This window comes from Hemicordylus capensis, chromosome 1, assembly GCF_027244095.1.
Source record: "Hemicordylus capensis ecotype Gifberg chromosome 1, rHemCap1.1.pri, whole genome shotgun sequence".
Classification (NCBI taxonomy): domain Eukaryota; kingdom Metazoa; phylum Chordata; class Lepidosauria; order Squamata; family Cordylidae; genus Hemicordylus; species Hemicordylus capensis.
Genome location: NC_069657.1, coordinates 414,951,281 through 414,967,987, shown reverse-complemented (window position 1 = coordinate 414,967,987; position 16,707 = coordinate 414,951,281).

Sequence of the window (16,707 nt, the reverse complement as noted above, 5' to 3'; positions counted from 1 at the left end):
CATGTAAAACATTAACACAATTAAAACAGTTTAAAATACAGATAAAAATCCTAAAACTTTAAACTTTAAAACTGTCAACTAAAAGCCTGCCTAAACAAGTATGTTTTCATATCCTTCTTAAAAACATCTGGAGAAGGGTAGGCTCTAATTTTGTTAGGAAGCATGTACCAAAGTCCTGGGGCAACCTTAGTAAAGGCCCGGTTTTGAGTTGCCACCAGCTGATCCAGTGGGCAACCACAACCAGACCTCCCAAGTTGATCTTAATAGGTAGTGCGGTTCATAAAGAAGAAGGTGTTCTCTTAAATACCTTGGACCCAAGCCATTCAGGGCATTATAGGTAACCAGCACTTTTTATTTTGCCCGAAAACTTATTGGCAGCCAGTGTAGTTCTTCTTAAATGGGTGTAATATGATCTCTTCGGGTAACCTGAGAGACCAACCTGGCTGTTGCATTCTGTACCAACTGCAGTTTCCAGACTATGTCCAAAGGCAGCCAATGTAGAGTGCATTACAGTAGACATCTGGATGTTACTGGCATATGCACCACTGTTTTAAGGTCCTTTATCTCCAGAAATGGATGTAGCTGGCATAGCAGCCAAAGCTGATCAAAAGCCCTTCTGGCCCCTGCCTCAACCTGAGAGACCAGGGAGAGGTTTGGATCCAGAAGTACTCCCAAACTATGTACCTGCTCTTTCTGGGGCAAATCTAAGCCACTTCCTAAGTTCAGACCTCCCACAATGAGGATCTCCATCTTGCTTGGATTCAGCCTCAGTTTGTTCTCCCTCATCCAGACCATTAGCATCTCCAGGCTGGCATTTAGGGAAGTTAGGCCATTTCCTGATGAAGTTGACATGGAGAAATAGATTTGCATGTCATCAGCATATTGATAACACCCAGCACCAAATCCCCTGATGATCTTTCCCACTCCCAGTGGCTTCATATAGATATTAAAAAGCACTGAAGATAGAATGGAGCCCTGCGGGACCCCATACAATAGCTATCATTCTGAAGAGCAACAATCTTCAAGTGACACCATTTGGAGATAGGAGTGGAACCACTGCAAGGCAGTGCCTCCCACTCCCATCCCCTTCAGGTGCTCCAGGAGGATACCATAGTCAATGGTACTGAAAGCCACCGAGAGATCCAAAAGGATCAACAGAATCACACTCCCCTGTGGATTCCTAATTGGAGATCATTCAACAGGTCAACCAAGGCTGTCTCAACCCCATAGGCTGCCCGAAAACCAATTTGAAATGGGTCCATCTTCCTCGAGATGTGACTCCACCACCCTCTCAGTCATCTTGCCCAACCTTGGGAGGTTTGAGAGAGGCCTGTAATTGCCTAATTCTGAGGGATCCAATGCAGGTTTCTTCAACAGTGGTCTAATAATTGCCTCCTTGAGACAAGGAGACATCCTGTTCTCCCTTCAAGAAGCATTAATAAACTTAACAAGACCCTTTCCACCCTTTCCAGTAACCTTCCTGCTAGATCATATAAGCCAGGGAGGGCAAGGATCAAGAGAACAAGCTGTAAAGTGAAGTATCCCAAGCAGCATGCCCACATCCTTGGGAGTCACAGACTGAAACTGATTCAATTTAACCATACAAGAGGAGCTGCTGGACACCTCCACAGTAGGCTCTGCAGTAACTGTAGAGCAGTGATTCTCAAACTTGGGCCCTCAGGTGTTATTGGACTTCAACTCCCATAATCCCCAACCAAAGGCCACTGAGGCTGGGGATTATGGGAGTTGAAGTCCAATAACACCTGAGGACCCAAGTTTGAGAATCCCTGCTGTAGAGTCTAGTTCAGCTCAAATACGAGAGATTTCATCTGCAAAAAAATTCATTTAAAATGTCACCATGGATAACTGATGGATCCAAATTTTCATTTAAGGGAGGAGGGGCATGTACTAGCCCTCTCACAACTCTAGATAACTCTGCTGGACATGAACTTGCAGAAGCAATGTGGGCAGAAAGGAACTGCTTCTTTGCTGTGTGCGTTTCCAGAGCATAGACTTTCAAATGCGATCTGTGTTGTAATCGGTCAGATTTGAGACAAGTCTTTCTCCATTTGCACTCTAGCCATCTACCTTGCCACCAGCCACTGTAGTTCTTCTGTATACCATGGGGGTAATTTCATTATTCCAAGTCTGAACCAGGGCATCTACAGAATCATCGGCAGAACCAACCTTAAAGCCTTCCAAGGCTACTTGGAATCCTATTGACTCCAATAGCCTTTTCAGGTGGACCATCCTAGTAGGTTTTCATCTCTGCAGAGAAGGGTTGTGGCTGTGAGTCCAACCTTAACAGATGGTGGTCCATCCATGACAATGGGGAAATCACAGGAATCCTCACTCACGGAATACCATCCTGATCAGAGAAAAAAACTAAATTGGGAGTGTGACCAACAACATAGGCCCATAGTTGTCATGGTCACTGTGAACTCCTGAGCCAACCCTGACAAGTTGGTTCCAAAGTGGACATTAAAGTCCCCCAGAAAGTCCTATCAGTCTGGGAGACGCCAATGTCAGCTCAACAACCAAGTCCATCAGCTCAGTCCATAGCTCTGCCTTACCTTCTAGGCAGACTACACTAGGCTTTTAAAGTGAAGTTCAGCAGTGGCTGGTGAGGGGGAGCACTGATCTATATTTGCCATGAGATGGCAACAAGTGATGTGGATGGGCAGGTGAGAAAGATGGGGCCAGCCCAGCTCCCTGGTGCTAGCAAAGGCATCAAGACCTGGCTCCCTCACCTGCCTGCCTGTGCATTGCTTTTCTCACATCTTGCAGCTCTGCCCAGCATGCTGTGCCGGGTTTCTTTAAAAAGTCCACCGAGGCCAGCTCCTTGTTTTCCACAGGGGCCAGCCACATGACTTGGCAGAGCCCACAAGCAGGGCATGAAGGCGGTAAGCTCTCCTTTTGGGGCTTTCCCCTGTATCTCATATTCAGAAGCATGGTGCATCTGCACATGAAGCTTTCCCTTAGATATTATGGCTAATATCCATTGATAGACCATCCCTGCTTGATTTCACCTCCTCCTGTAGTCAGCCAGGTTAGCAGCTATCATCACATCTTTTGTGTTGTGTGAAGAAATGTAGCCCAGGGGCATATCTATGGAAGGGCAAGCAGGGCATGTGCCCCGGGCGCCACTTGAAGGGGGGTGCCATTTTTAAAAATTTTAAAAAATGGCCACCAAAAACAAAATGGCCACCGCGCATACTCAAATGGCCTCTGTGAGGCCCTAGGGCATGCCAGGCCTCGCAGAGGCATTTGAGCATGCATGGTGGCCATTTTGTTTTCAGCGGCCATTTTTTTTAAAAAAAGTTATTTTAAAAAATGGCCACCGCACATGCTCAAATGGTCCCTGAGAGGCCCTAGAGGCCAGCGGGGGGAGGGGAAACCTTTTCAGACCTCCCCATGGCCTTTAGGAAGTCCCCCGAAAGGGCTACATGTAAAAATGTTCTTTAAAAAATATATAATATAAGTCACTGTACACATATTTAGTTTGGCACTATGTACAGAGAATCTGGGCTTGTGAATACTGAGCTGAAGCTTATGAGCTAGAATTGTATTCATTTGCTCTTACTTTGCTTCTTGTGATAAGTGAGTTAAATGTGATGTCTTAATAATATGACTATTAAAGGTGAGTTTGTCTTTGAATCAGTGTGAAATCCTTAGTATTAAGACCCACTGGGAGTTTCTTGCTCTCTTTCTCTCATTTTAACTGTCTTTCTTAAATACTAGACTATATTCCAAGCAGTGACACAGTTTACTCTGCATATCTCTTAATTATTTTCAGAGTATCTGGGAAAAGTCAAATTCTCCATTTATTTTTAAAACATATGTAATAGTGATGCTACAATGCATAGTAGAGAATTAAGCAGGCACTTCTGTTTAGTTGTCCAAGTATACCTCCACATAGTATTTGGGTATTTCATGAGCCCCAGCATACTGAAATTTCTAGTTTTCCAGCATTTTTTGGACTGGCTGCGTCCACTGCTAAATAGTTTTTGAAATATTAAAAGATTAATGAGCTTGACTTGTATTTTTGAGCTGATAATATGAGGTGCTATTTGAGGTGCTATTTTCCCTAGATGCACCTCTGATGTGGCCGCATGGGTCCCTGCACTCCAGGCCTTATGGAACCACTTTGAATTTCAAAACTGGCATGAGTGAATAACACCCAGCAATAAGATATAGGTCCTTGAGCCGAGCCTCAAAGCCAGATCACATATTACAATTGCCAAAGGGATGCCACTGAAAACATGAAGCCATATGATCTCTGACCTATGGTGCACAAGAATTTAGCACATCTACCATCACTGACAATACTGCTCCATGGTCTTGATGGCCACTAACACAGGTGTGGACTCACAACAAGATGGTGGAGATTTTATTTGTTTGTTTGTTTGATTATAATATTTCTATACTGTGCAAAACTAATGACTCTGGGTGGTTTACAATTAAAATCATTTAAAACATTAAAACATTTAAAACCCAGTATTAAAAATTTTAAAACTATAAATCTAATTAAAATCTTGGGTGAATAAATGTGTCTTCAGTGCCTTTTAAAAAGTTGCCAGAGATGGGGAGGCTCTTATTTCAACAGGGAGCGCATTTCAAAGTCCAGGGGCAGCAACGGAGAAGGCCCATTCCAGAGTAGCCACCAAACAAGTTGGCGGCAACTGCAGATGAACCTCTCCAGATGATCTTAACAGGTGGTGGGGCTCATGGAGAAGAAGACATTGGGGCGATTCTCACAATCAAGAAAAATCGGGCTAGCAGAGGCTAGCCTGATTTTTGTTGACCGTAAGAACCACTGGGCTCACAGCCAAGTATGGTGGTTCTCGAGTGGATAACCCGCTCGAGAACCCCTGGTAAAAAGCAGGTTTGCGGAGCGAGCGCTCCAGCAAACCTGCTTTTTACGATTGTGAGTAGCCGTGGCGCACCTTCACGCCGTGCCTACTCACAAGTAGACCCCCAGCCGGGGGACTCCCCAGTATGCCCTGCGCGCTCGCGTAGGGCATACTGGGGCTTGCGGGGGCCACACGGCCCCCACTCCCCCCACCTACCGCCAGCTCCATCATGGAGCCAGCCATCGTGTGGGCGGCCAATCCAGCCGCCCAGGGATCCGTGCCCGCTCGTGAGCGGGGAGAGTGGGCTTAGCCTGCTCTTCCCGCTCACCTGAGGAAACTGGGTCTCACTGATTGTGAGACCCGGTCCATTATCTTAAATATCCAGGGCCTAAGCTGTTTAGGGCTTTATAGGTAATAACTAGCACTTTGTTTTTTGCCTGGAAACGTATCGGCACCCAGTGTAGTTCTTTCCATTCATTAAATCGGGAGTTCCCAACCTGGGTCCCCAGATATTGTTGGACTACAGCTCCCAGCATTCCTAGACACAATGGGATGGGGGAGAGGGACGACGTCAAACATTCACTGCTTCATTCATTCATTCATTCATTCATTCATTCAATTTCTATACCACCCTTCCAAAAATGGCTCAGGGCGGTTTATACAGAGAAATAATAAACAAATAAGATGGATCCCTGTTCCCAAAGGGCTCACTATCTAAAAAGAAACATGAGATAGACACCAGCAACAGTCACTGGAGGTACTGTGCTGGGGGTAGATAGGGCCAGTTACTCTCCCCCTGCTCAATAAAGAGAACCACCACATTAAAAGATGTCTCTTTGCCAAGTTAGCATTTCTTCATAGGGATGGTTTTTCTTTCAGCCCCTCCCCGCTTTTTGACATAGTATACTTAGACTTCCAAAAAGCTTTTGACAGAGTTCCCCACCAAAGGCTTTTAAATAAACTTAGCAGTCATGGGATAGGGGGATCAGTGCTCTTTAACTTGACCAGTGCTCAAGTTACGGGGACCAGTGCTCTTTAACTTGATGATCTAGAAGTTGGGGTAAGCAGCAAAGTGGCCAAATTTGCAGACGACACTAAACTATTTAGGGCAGTGAAATCTACAACAGAATATGAGGAGCTGCAAAAAGATATCTCCAAACTGGGGGACTGGGCGACAAAATGGCAAATGCGGTTTAATGTAGGCAAGTGTAAATTGGGGCAACCCCCCTGCCCCCAACTTCACATATACTCTGAGGGGATGTGAACTGTCAGTGACTGACCAGGAGAGAGAACTTGGGGTTGTGGTGGACAGCTCTTTGAAAGTGCTGACTCAGTGTGCAGCTGCTGTGAAAAAGGCTAATTCCATACTAAGAATCATTAGGAAGTGGATTGAAAATAAAAATGCTAATCTTATAATGCTCTTATACAAATCTATAGTGCGGCCACATCTGGAGTACTGCGTACAGCTTTGATCACTGTATCTTAAGAAGGACACTGTAGAACTGGAAAAGGTGCAGAAGAGGGCAACCAAGACGAACAAGGGCCTGGAGCAACTTCCTTATGAGGCTAGGCTACAGCATCTGGGGCTCTTTACCTTGGAAAAGAGGCAACTAAGGGAACACATGATCGAGGTGTATAAAATTATGCATGGAGTGGAGAGGGTGGACAGAGAGAAATTTTTCTCCCTCTCTCACAACACTAGAACCAGGGGTCACCCCATGAAATAGAAGGTCGGGAAATTTAGGACTGACAAGAGGAAGTACTTTTTCACACAGTGCATAATTAATCTATGGAATTCCTTGCCATGGGATGTGGTGATGGCCACTAGCTTGGATGGCTTTAAAAGGGGCTTAGACAAATTCATGGAGGACAGGTCTATCAATGGCTACTAGTCTGGCAGCTGTGGGTCACTTCCAGCCTCAAAGGCACAATACCTCTCAATACCATAGGAACATAGGGTAGCTGTCATATACTGAGTCAGACCATTGGTCCATCTAGCTCAGTATTGTCTACACAAACTGGCAGGGTTTCTCCATGGTTGCAGGCAGGAATCTCTCTCAGCCCTATCTTGGAGAAGCCAGGGAGGGAACTTGGAACCTTCTGCTCTTCCCAAAGCAGCTCCATCCCCTGAGGGGAATATCTTACAGTGCTCACAGATCAAGTCTCCCATTCATATGCAACCAGGGTGGACCCTGCTTAGCTAAGGGGACAAGTCATGCCTGCTACCACACCAGCTCTCCTCTTCTCCTCCTGCTGTTGCTCCCCCACCAGTTGCAGGGGAGCAACAGCAGGAGAGAGGGCATGCATATACCTCTTGCTCGTGGGCTCCCCAGAGGCATCTGCTGGGCCACTGTATGAAACAGGGTGCTAGACTAGATAGGCCTTGGGCCTGATCCAGCAGGGCTGTTCTTATGTTCTTATGATCCCACCCATGCCTGCTGTTGTCTCTCCCTGCCGCCCACATCACCCTTCTGTTTAAGCATGACAAAGGTGGGGAGGGTTTCTTAGAAAGGAAAGGGAATGAAGGGAGGACTGGGTCCCTCTCTTCCCACTGCACCTGTGTAATGACAGACTGAAGAACTTTTGCCATAGCTGCTGCAACCTGTGTTCCTGATGATTTCTGCTCTGGCCGTCATCACAAGGCCCATTTGTTGCTCAGTAACAGGTCATTTCTCCTGTGGGTCCGAAGCCACCGCTTCAATGTCAACCTGCCTTCTTTCCTGATATGCGCCATAATGCAGCCAGCCTCTTCCCCATACCAGTCAGGTTCCCCATCTCTAAACCCTTGGGGTAATTCTGCAATATAGTGCCAGCAGAGGAGAAACACAGATTTATACCTGAGGCAGACCCCCCCCCCATTTCCTGTGCACATGCAGTAGTTAAGCGTTAGGTAGCATTGGCATAGGCACACAACACACTTTTGGGGTGAAATGTGAACACTCTATTTTTCTATCCAATCACTGAAGGGTTGCAATGGGAATGGCAATCCCAGGTGTATCCTGGAATGATCATTTATGGGACCACAGCTGTGCCCAGTGGCATTGTCCAAGCTTCTCTCGATTTAAGAGCGGTGTGCCTTTCCAACACCACACACCTGCCTGCCTTCCTGTTGGGCTGGTAGAAGATGCTCCCATGCGTCTCTTGTGAAATCTGCTAGTACTGCCTGCACCTCCTTGCTGCTGCTCTGGATACTCTCTGGCAGAGTGGAGGCGGATGTCCCATCCACATCTTGCCTGGGCACCTTCCTGCTCCCACTCTCACTTGCAGGAGAGGCTGGCATATCTGGGTGGTCCAACAGCAGGATGTCTCCTCTGGACTTGCAGATGTTTTGAAGGCTGCAACAGGCCACTATCACCTGTGGGACTTTATCCTCCTCCATATCCAACAAGGTGTCTAGGGCATGCCAGCAGGCCTTCAACCTACCAAAAACCTGCTCTGTGCCAGAAGTTCGTATGCTGCTGTGACAGAAGTTCCTCTCAAAGGCACTTGGTAGGGGGTTACTAGCCACTTTTGCAGTCCCAAACATCAGAGGCTTTACAAGGTGGCCGCCGACAGGTATGGGTGGCGCATTTACCCAGGTCTCACCCCAAAGCTTTGATGCAAGAGGAGAGATCCAGAAGATTGCTTCTCTGGTGTAGATTATTTTACATTTTATATCCCATTCTTCCTCCAAGTAGCCCAGAGCGGTGTACTACATACTTAAGTTTCTCCTCACCACAATCCTGTGAAGTAGGTTAGGCTGAGAGAGAAGTGACTGGCCCAGAGTCACCCAGCTAGTATCATGGCTGAATGGGGATTTGAACTTGGGTCTCCCCGGTCCTAGCCCAGCACTCTAACCATGAACCATGAGGATGTCCATGAACTGCCTTGTGGAGTCTACAACAGCTTGCAGGGTCATGGTGTAGTTGTGGTTGCAGCAGTAGTTCTCATTGTGCAGTGGGGACTGGGGAGGCACTAGAATCTCCACATGTGTGCCATCTATATAACCAATGACAGCAGGAAAACCCTTCTTCAGGAACCCTGCCATCACCTCCTGTGGGTTGCCTACCTGGATCACATCCACAAGGAATAGCACATTCAAAAGATTAGCTACCTCTTGGGAAAGTTTGCATGCTGTCGAGTTGCCAACCGCAAACAGGTTGCTGAGTGTCAAGTAGTTCAAGTTGGAGGCAGGCTTGTACAGCATGAGGGCAAGGCACTTACGCACTGGCACGGCACAACGCATGAATGTGTTTTGATGGTGGAGAATTGGCTTCATTTCACTGGCAAGGAAGTCAAAGCTCTCTCTAGACATTCTGAAGCTTCCCATGAACCACTCACCATCCCACTCTGAGACGTCTTCCATGGACTGCCAGGTGTTCTTGTGCCTTGGCAGTACCCACCTCCTGTCCGTGGACCAGTCCTCCTGCAGAAGGTGAGCCAAGAAGGAAAATGCCCATGAACTTCTTTGAACACTTGCTACGGCAGCTCTAGAGCATGAAATCAACCCATTGTATCTTGTTGATACAGCGTGGAACCTCACTGCAATAACCCCCTCCTCTGCTGAGATCTATGTGTGGCTTCCTCCATCTGCAGTGTGTCCAGTATTTATTCGGTATAAAAATGGATTGATTGATTGATTGAATGAATGAATGAATGAATAAATAAATAAATAAATAAATTTGCCCCAACAGGCTACTTGTGCCAGGGGAGCTTCACAAGCTCCTGCTCTATCAGGGAACCCTGGCTCTCCTCGTCTAGTGGTGGGAGGGCATTAGTGGCTGTAGGGACTCGATCTGTGTCTTGCTGTCCTCCCCTGACTCCATGGAGTAGAGCCCGGACTGGAGGTGTACTGCACTGGAGGTGTACAGCACAAGTGTACTGCACTCTCTACCTTCCCTGTAAGGTTTGGTGGCAGCAGACACACCTGTGTGCTACACGGTGGGCTGAGGCCCATGTGATGGGCCTGCCACCCCAGAGCAGCTTTGTTGCCCTAGCCAGGAACATGGGCATGGCTGTATAGGGTGCCATTGCTATTATTACATTTTATATCCCACTCTTCCTCCAAGGAGCCCAGAGCAGTGTACTACATACTTAAGTTTCTCTTTCACAACAACCCTGTGAAGTAGGTTAGGCTGAGAGAGAAGTGACTGGCCCAGAGTCACCCAGCTAATATCATGGCTGAATGGGGATTTGAACTCGGGTCTCCCCGGCCCTAGTCCAGCACTCTAACCACTGGACCACTAGGATGGGCAGAGGATGTAGTAGTTGTAGAGGCGATGGCCAGGCCAGCTCACTGCACAGGGGGCCTGCTGTTCCCCTGAGCACTTCCCATTGCTGCCATTTGGCTTGCCCTTTGCCTCTTGTTTTGAATAGGATGCCCAGTCCCAGCAGTGGCCCTAGTTGGGCCTGGTCCTCTGCTCCATTCCTGACAGCTTGTTGTGGGTGGTCACCTCCTTGAACTTCTTTTTCAGCTGCTGGAGTCTCTCCTTGCACTGGGCCCTGGTGTGTTGGAATCCCCTCTGTGCCATCTGCCGGGAAATCCAATAGAACATGCCCTCATTCCTGAACTAGTTGTGCAGTAGTGACTGTACACTATCAGAGTTCCAGAGGTCCATGATCACCGCTGTTTCTCCATCCGTCCACAACTTGGCATGGACCGTCTTGCTTCCATCCCCAGCCTGGCTGCTCTTGGTGGCAGGGCCACTGGAGGAAGGATGCTGGGACTGCATGGCTGGTGCCAACTTCCAAAGCAGGGAGTTTGAGGAGCAGGGTGTAGTACTCCAACCTGTTGTCTTCACGCAAGAGAGAAGGTGGATGGATGGGGGTGTCTGTCGCTTGCACGTCTGGCCAACATGGCATGGGAGGGGTGTGGTCAGCAACCTCGTGCACGCACAAGAATTGTGGTGCAGGGACCAGCCCTAAAGTCCTTTTAAGAGGTATCAGCTATGCTTTGCCCATGAAAGCATTAATACAGGCATTGTTTGCACAAGCAGCTGCCAGGCAGGAGATAGCACCAAGTTCACTCAGTATGGACAGTGCTGAAAGATAAATGAAGGAGTTCATGGGGGACAAGTCTGGCCATGCAAACTGTCTAGGGAACTCAAGGAGGCATGTGGGTGGAACATACCTGCCATTTTGCTGAACTAACCCCTAACCCCTAACCCTACCCCCTCATCCCATAATATCCACACTGTTAGGTGTTAATAAGTAACCCTGTGGTCATTGGAGGGGTAATGTAAAGCAATGGTCACTTGAAGGATGCCGCTGCACAAACAGAGCCCTCCACCCCCACTGCAGCTTGACTGATCCCTCCTCCCAACTCTGCCCTGATAGATGGACTACCCTCCTCACATAATCTGAAGCACTGGTGCTTCCGTAGAATTAGCAGGCATCCCTTTGCATTTCTTCACACCTGCCCACCAGATAAAACCAGCAGAATACATCCCCCCCCCCGTGCCCTCTTTCTGTGCTCCCAGAAACATCCACAGTCCAGCCGCCAAGGAGAAGTGTGTTGTCCCAGGGTGCATCTGCACATTACGATGACCCCCTTTATAATGGTGACATTGCACATTAAGACTTTGGGCCAGCTGCACATTGGCCAAGTGGCACATTTATGAAGTCTAGAGGGCCAGAGTCACATAGCGCATTGCAGAAGCACTGTGGAAGGTGGGAGGGATGTGGGTGTGGGAGGAAGCAGCCCACACTGAAAAACAACATTGCAAGTGTCCCTGTTCTAATGATGTGAGGACTGGGCGTGGGGGTGATAGAGACATGAGTGCTGCATGGTCCCCATGTCTGTTTTCTATAAGGCACCACAGTGATGTCAATGTCTCCAGCTCACATTCCTTTCATGGCAGGGAGCACCTGAGTCCCAAAACATGCAGTGAAAAGCAAGCATCCATCGATGTGCTTCTTTCCATTTAAATGCTGGACATGGCATTCCTGCTGCCAAGCAGTGGCAGGAGGGGGAAGAGGAAATCAGGGGGTGATGAGAGGCGGCCAGCGAGAGGCACGGCTGCCCTAGAACTGAGCCAGCCCCTCGATGGTAGTAGTAGGATCTTTGGCATGAAACCCAAGTTACAGAAGCAGCAGAATTCCAAAGACATGATGCAGCCTACAAACCTGGAGTTTCAGTGGTGAAATTTACTAAAAACCAGTGGTTCAGATTACAGTTTGGGGTCGAAAACCTCAGGTCGGTTGAGTGATGAAGCCGTGGTTTCACACAGTCAGGCAACTACGAAATCAAACCTCTGGCTTGTTCGCTTCTGGTTTGGTGTTATGTCTGAAGGCAGCCACTCTCTCAACTATGCCTTATTTTGTTTTAATGTGTCATTATTGTAAAAATTTTATTAGACTAGGGGCCTCAAAAGCTGGAAGTGGCCCAGGCTTCTCTGAACCTATGAGAGGGCCTGTGCCCATCTACTCAGCCTGGACTTCAAATTGATCCTTTTACCAGCTGTGATGGCTATCTGTACTCTCTAAGATGTGTGAGTCCCCTTTTTCCTCCTTTAATCCCCCCCATTTCTTTTCGTTAGACAAGTAATTATTTTGCAAGAAAGGATTTTTCCACTCTATACTTTTAAAATTTTATAAAACCACTACAGAGAAACCCTACGTCCCCTCCTTTCATGCTTCAGATTTCCGTCTTCAATAGTTATTCCTTCTCAAATTCTCTCTAGATGCTCAAATCAATAATTGCATACCAGTCTCTATTTAATCCATCGATCCTCTTCCAGACTCTGCATAACATATGGGTGTCTTTTTTGTATGAAAAAGTTATATTATGTTGTGTCCCCTGTGAAGCTAATCAGACAACACATAAGGTAATAATCATGGAACGTGCAAGTCTTGGAAAGAAGAACCGCTCTTAATTGACACATAAATCTGAGTTTAGCCCTGTTGTTCTTCTGCACTGGGAGAGTGTTTGTAACAGTTAAAATGAGAATGAAAAATATGGGCCTGGAATAAGCATTGCTTTATCCTGCCAGGCTGAGAGTTCACTGTGGTAGCCAGACATATGTCTGGCTTTCACCCACAGATGCTGCTGTGCTTGTGCAGAGGAAGAGGCAGGCAGTATAACAATTGAGGTGTAAGAAAATAGAACACTTTTGCCAGTGCCAGATTTTCAAAAAACGATGGCTCCAAAGAAATCATTAAAATAGGAGATTATTAAAAATGACAGTTTGGGGAATCTACATATTTGTCCTTTCTGAACCTTCATGATACACTTAATTAATATTTCAGGCTTTTCATCACCATGTAATTTTCCCTCCTGTAGAATCATTAAACGGGTCCATTGAATCATGCTCAGCAACCTATGTAGCTCATTAAGAGAAATACAGTGGTAGAAAGATCATATTTACAATTAGTAGCATTGGGATAAAAATAGAAAAATTGACATTTACTCTCCCCCCGCCAATCTGTAACAAATACTTATTTATTATGTATAGATATATGTATATTTATCTCACAAGTATCTTGAGCCAATAAAAGGTATCAATGGACCCAAGTCAAGGTTTTCAAATCTGGTTCCAATATAAGAATGCAGATCTTGGTTAGAGCACAGACGTGGTAAGGTTTACACAAAGTATGCATTGAGATGTTAATAATGCTTAATTCTTTAAATAATATATAGTATTTATATTATGTGTGTCAAATGTCTTTCAGTATAATGGAAAGATTGACAGTAATCCTAAAAACAGTCCAGAAAGGTCGAACATCATATTATAGATATGGAGCTGATGATGAGCTAAGGATGAGCATGGACACTATTCAGACATTATGTTGTACACGCATTCAGGTATCTATACATATGCACTTGTTTTTGTGTGAATGTCTATATATGTGTTTATTTTAATAGTAAACTTAGATATATGCCCCCTCAAATGTAGACTATAAACAGGAAATGGACTGCTATATGTGCATTGAAACAAATGTGTATACAGATCTGGACGAGTGTACACAGATTGTATGTGTGTTGAACATAATATGTGCATAGGTCTTTAGTTCAGGTTTGAGCTAAATGTGCAACTGCCACACATCACACACTTAGCTGTTACACTAGCAAAATTGCAACCGGAGAGTATTCAGAGTTCATTGCGTAGGGGAGTCCTAACCCAGATAATACTCCCCCTCCCCGGGTCTAAAGAAACCAAGAGTTGCTTGCTCCCAAGGGTTGCTGCCCTCTTGACGAGCTCATCTGAGGGGGCTCTGCTCCAGGTGCAGACAAAAAGGGAGGCTCGGTTGTCGTGCATGCGGGACAGGGCCTTCTCTGTTGCTACTCCCAGACTTTGGAATGCTCTCCTGGTGGTCATTCACTCCTCGGACTCCATCACAGTTTTTTAAGAAAGCTTGTTGAATCTTGGATTTTTATCCAGGCCTTTACATGAGTTGCTGCTTCTGTGTGTTTTTATCCATGTACAGTTTTTGTGTTTGTATATTATATATTTTAAATCAGATTTGTTTTCATATTTTTAGCTTAATAGTTTTAACTGTCATTTTTATTATATGGTTTTTAACTTTTGTAAACCACCTTGGGCTCATTTTTAATGAAAGGTGGTATATAAATTTAACAATAAATAAATAAATAAATAAGCCTGGATAATTTTAAAAGAATTGATAGTACATTCAAATCAAAAAGATTGGTTGATTGAGTGATTGAAGGAAAATAACAGTGGGCAAAAGCACCATCTGCATATATTGTGACCTTATTAGACTTTGTCTACATAGTATGGTTTTTATGCAGTGACTTTGTGAAATGGTCTCCACATTATGACTGAATGCAGAGCTGGCCACCGAATTGTATTTTCCCATCATGTGGGAATGCTTCACTTAATTGCTACACACTCCGGGTTGGAGCTGTTGCTGATGCAGGGTGTCTCCATGTGATACAAAGTATGCCATAACGAGCAGCACAACCCTGTATGGCAAGGGTGGGATATGACAGCAGGAAGAGGCCATATCAAGTGAGGCTCTATGATGTCATAACGTAATATATAGGTGAAACTCAGAAAATTAGAATATCGTGCAAAAGTCCATTAATTTCAGTAATGCAAATTAAAAGGTGAAACTGATATATGAGACAGACGCATTACATGCAAAGCGAGATAAGTCAAGCATTAATTTGTTATAATTGTGATGATCATGGCGTACAGCTCATGAAAACTCCAAATCCACAATCCCAGAAAATTAGAATATTACATGGAACCAAGAAGACAAGGATTGAAGAATAGAACAATATCGGACCTCTGAAAAGTATACAGTGTACTGTGCTTGATTGGCCAGCAAACTCGCCTGACCTGACCCCATAGAGAATCTATGGGGCATTGCCAAGAGAAGGATGAGAGACATGAGACCAAACAAAGCAGAATTGCTGAAGGCTGCTAATGAAGCATCCTGGTCTTCCATAATACCTCATCAGTGCCACAGGCTGATAGCATCCATGCCACGCCGCATTGAGGCAGTAATTGCTGCAAAAGGGGCCCAAACCAAGTACTGAATACATATGCATGCTTATACTTTTCAGAGGTCCGATATTGTTCACCTTTTAATTTGCATTACTGAAATTAATGGACTTTTGCACGATATTCTAATTTTCCAAGTTTCACCTGTAAATCGGCCCTCAGTCAGTGATGATCCTAAGAATACTTTTCTTTAGAGGACTGAATGATACATATTTACCATGATCCTTTGGTCATGATGCCCTTGAAGGGAAAATATATTGGATAACTGCTTAGGTCCGAGTTATCTAAGAGAGCGCCTTCTTTTACATGATCCCCACCTCACGTTAAGGTCATCTGAAGAGGTCCATCTCCAGTTGCCACCGGTTCGTCTGGTGGTGACGCAGAGGCGGGCCTTCTTTGTAGCTGCTCCTGGGCTATGGAATGCACTCCTGGCAGAAATTCGTAATTTGAGATCATTGCTGTCCTTCAAGAGAACCCTTAAAACGTACTTATTTGGCCTGGCCTTCCAGAGTTTTAAATGATTAATTGTTTTAAACTGTTTTAAACTGTTGCCCTGATTTTCAGGGCTTTTAGCTGTTTTATTGGTTTTATTGTGTTTTAATAGTTTGATTTTAATTGTTAATTTGTTTTAATTGTTTTTATCATGTTGTGAACTGCCCTGAGCCATTTTGGAAGGGTGGTATATAAATCTAATATAAATCTAATAAATAAATAATAAATAAATAACTCAGAGTTATTATGTCATACTTGATCACCCTATGAAGGGCAGAAAATGGGTTCTGATGTCACAGCTGACATAAGAATGTTGGAAATCCCACAGAATGCTGGAAATGTGAGATTTTTTAAAGCATACATTTAAACATACCATACCATTGGGGGTATTTCGCATCAACAGGACCTAAGCATTCTTAAGCTTATAAGTTTCCCAACACTCATGATTTTGGAAGGGGTAAAAAGTGCATTAAAAAACCTTTAAAACATGTGGGCAATTTCTGCCAAGAATGGGGAGACTTGAGCTGAGACTTGTAGTCGATCTTGGGGTGGATCTTTTCTCTCAGCACACATTTAAACCCCTCCCCATGACCCATAGATTCTGTCCCCTTCCCACCAAAAACCTGTCCTTAGTTAAAAAACAAAAACAGAATTTAACTTGAACTGTGAAAACAAATTAGGTAGAATACCACACATTTGCTTAATTTGCATACTGCATGATTATTAGTATGTTAATAACCATGTATTATTATTAATAATACAATGCATTGCAGAATTTGTGGTGAAGAATGGACTTGAGAATTTTTAGTTTGGTATTCCAGACTCTCTACATTCTGTCACTCTGGTAATTTCCAGCTAATTTCAGAAACTGCATTTGTAGCTTATTCTAAAATATAGCTGAAACAGTGATAGTGTGT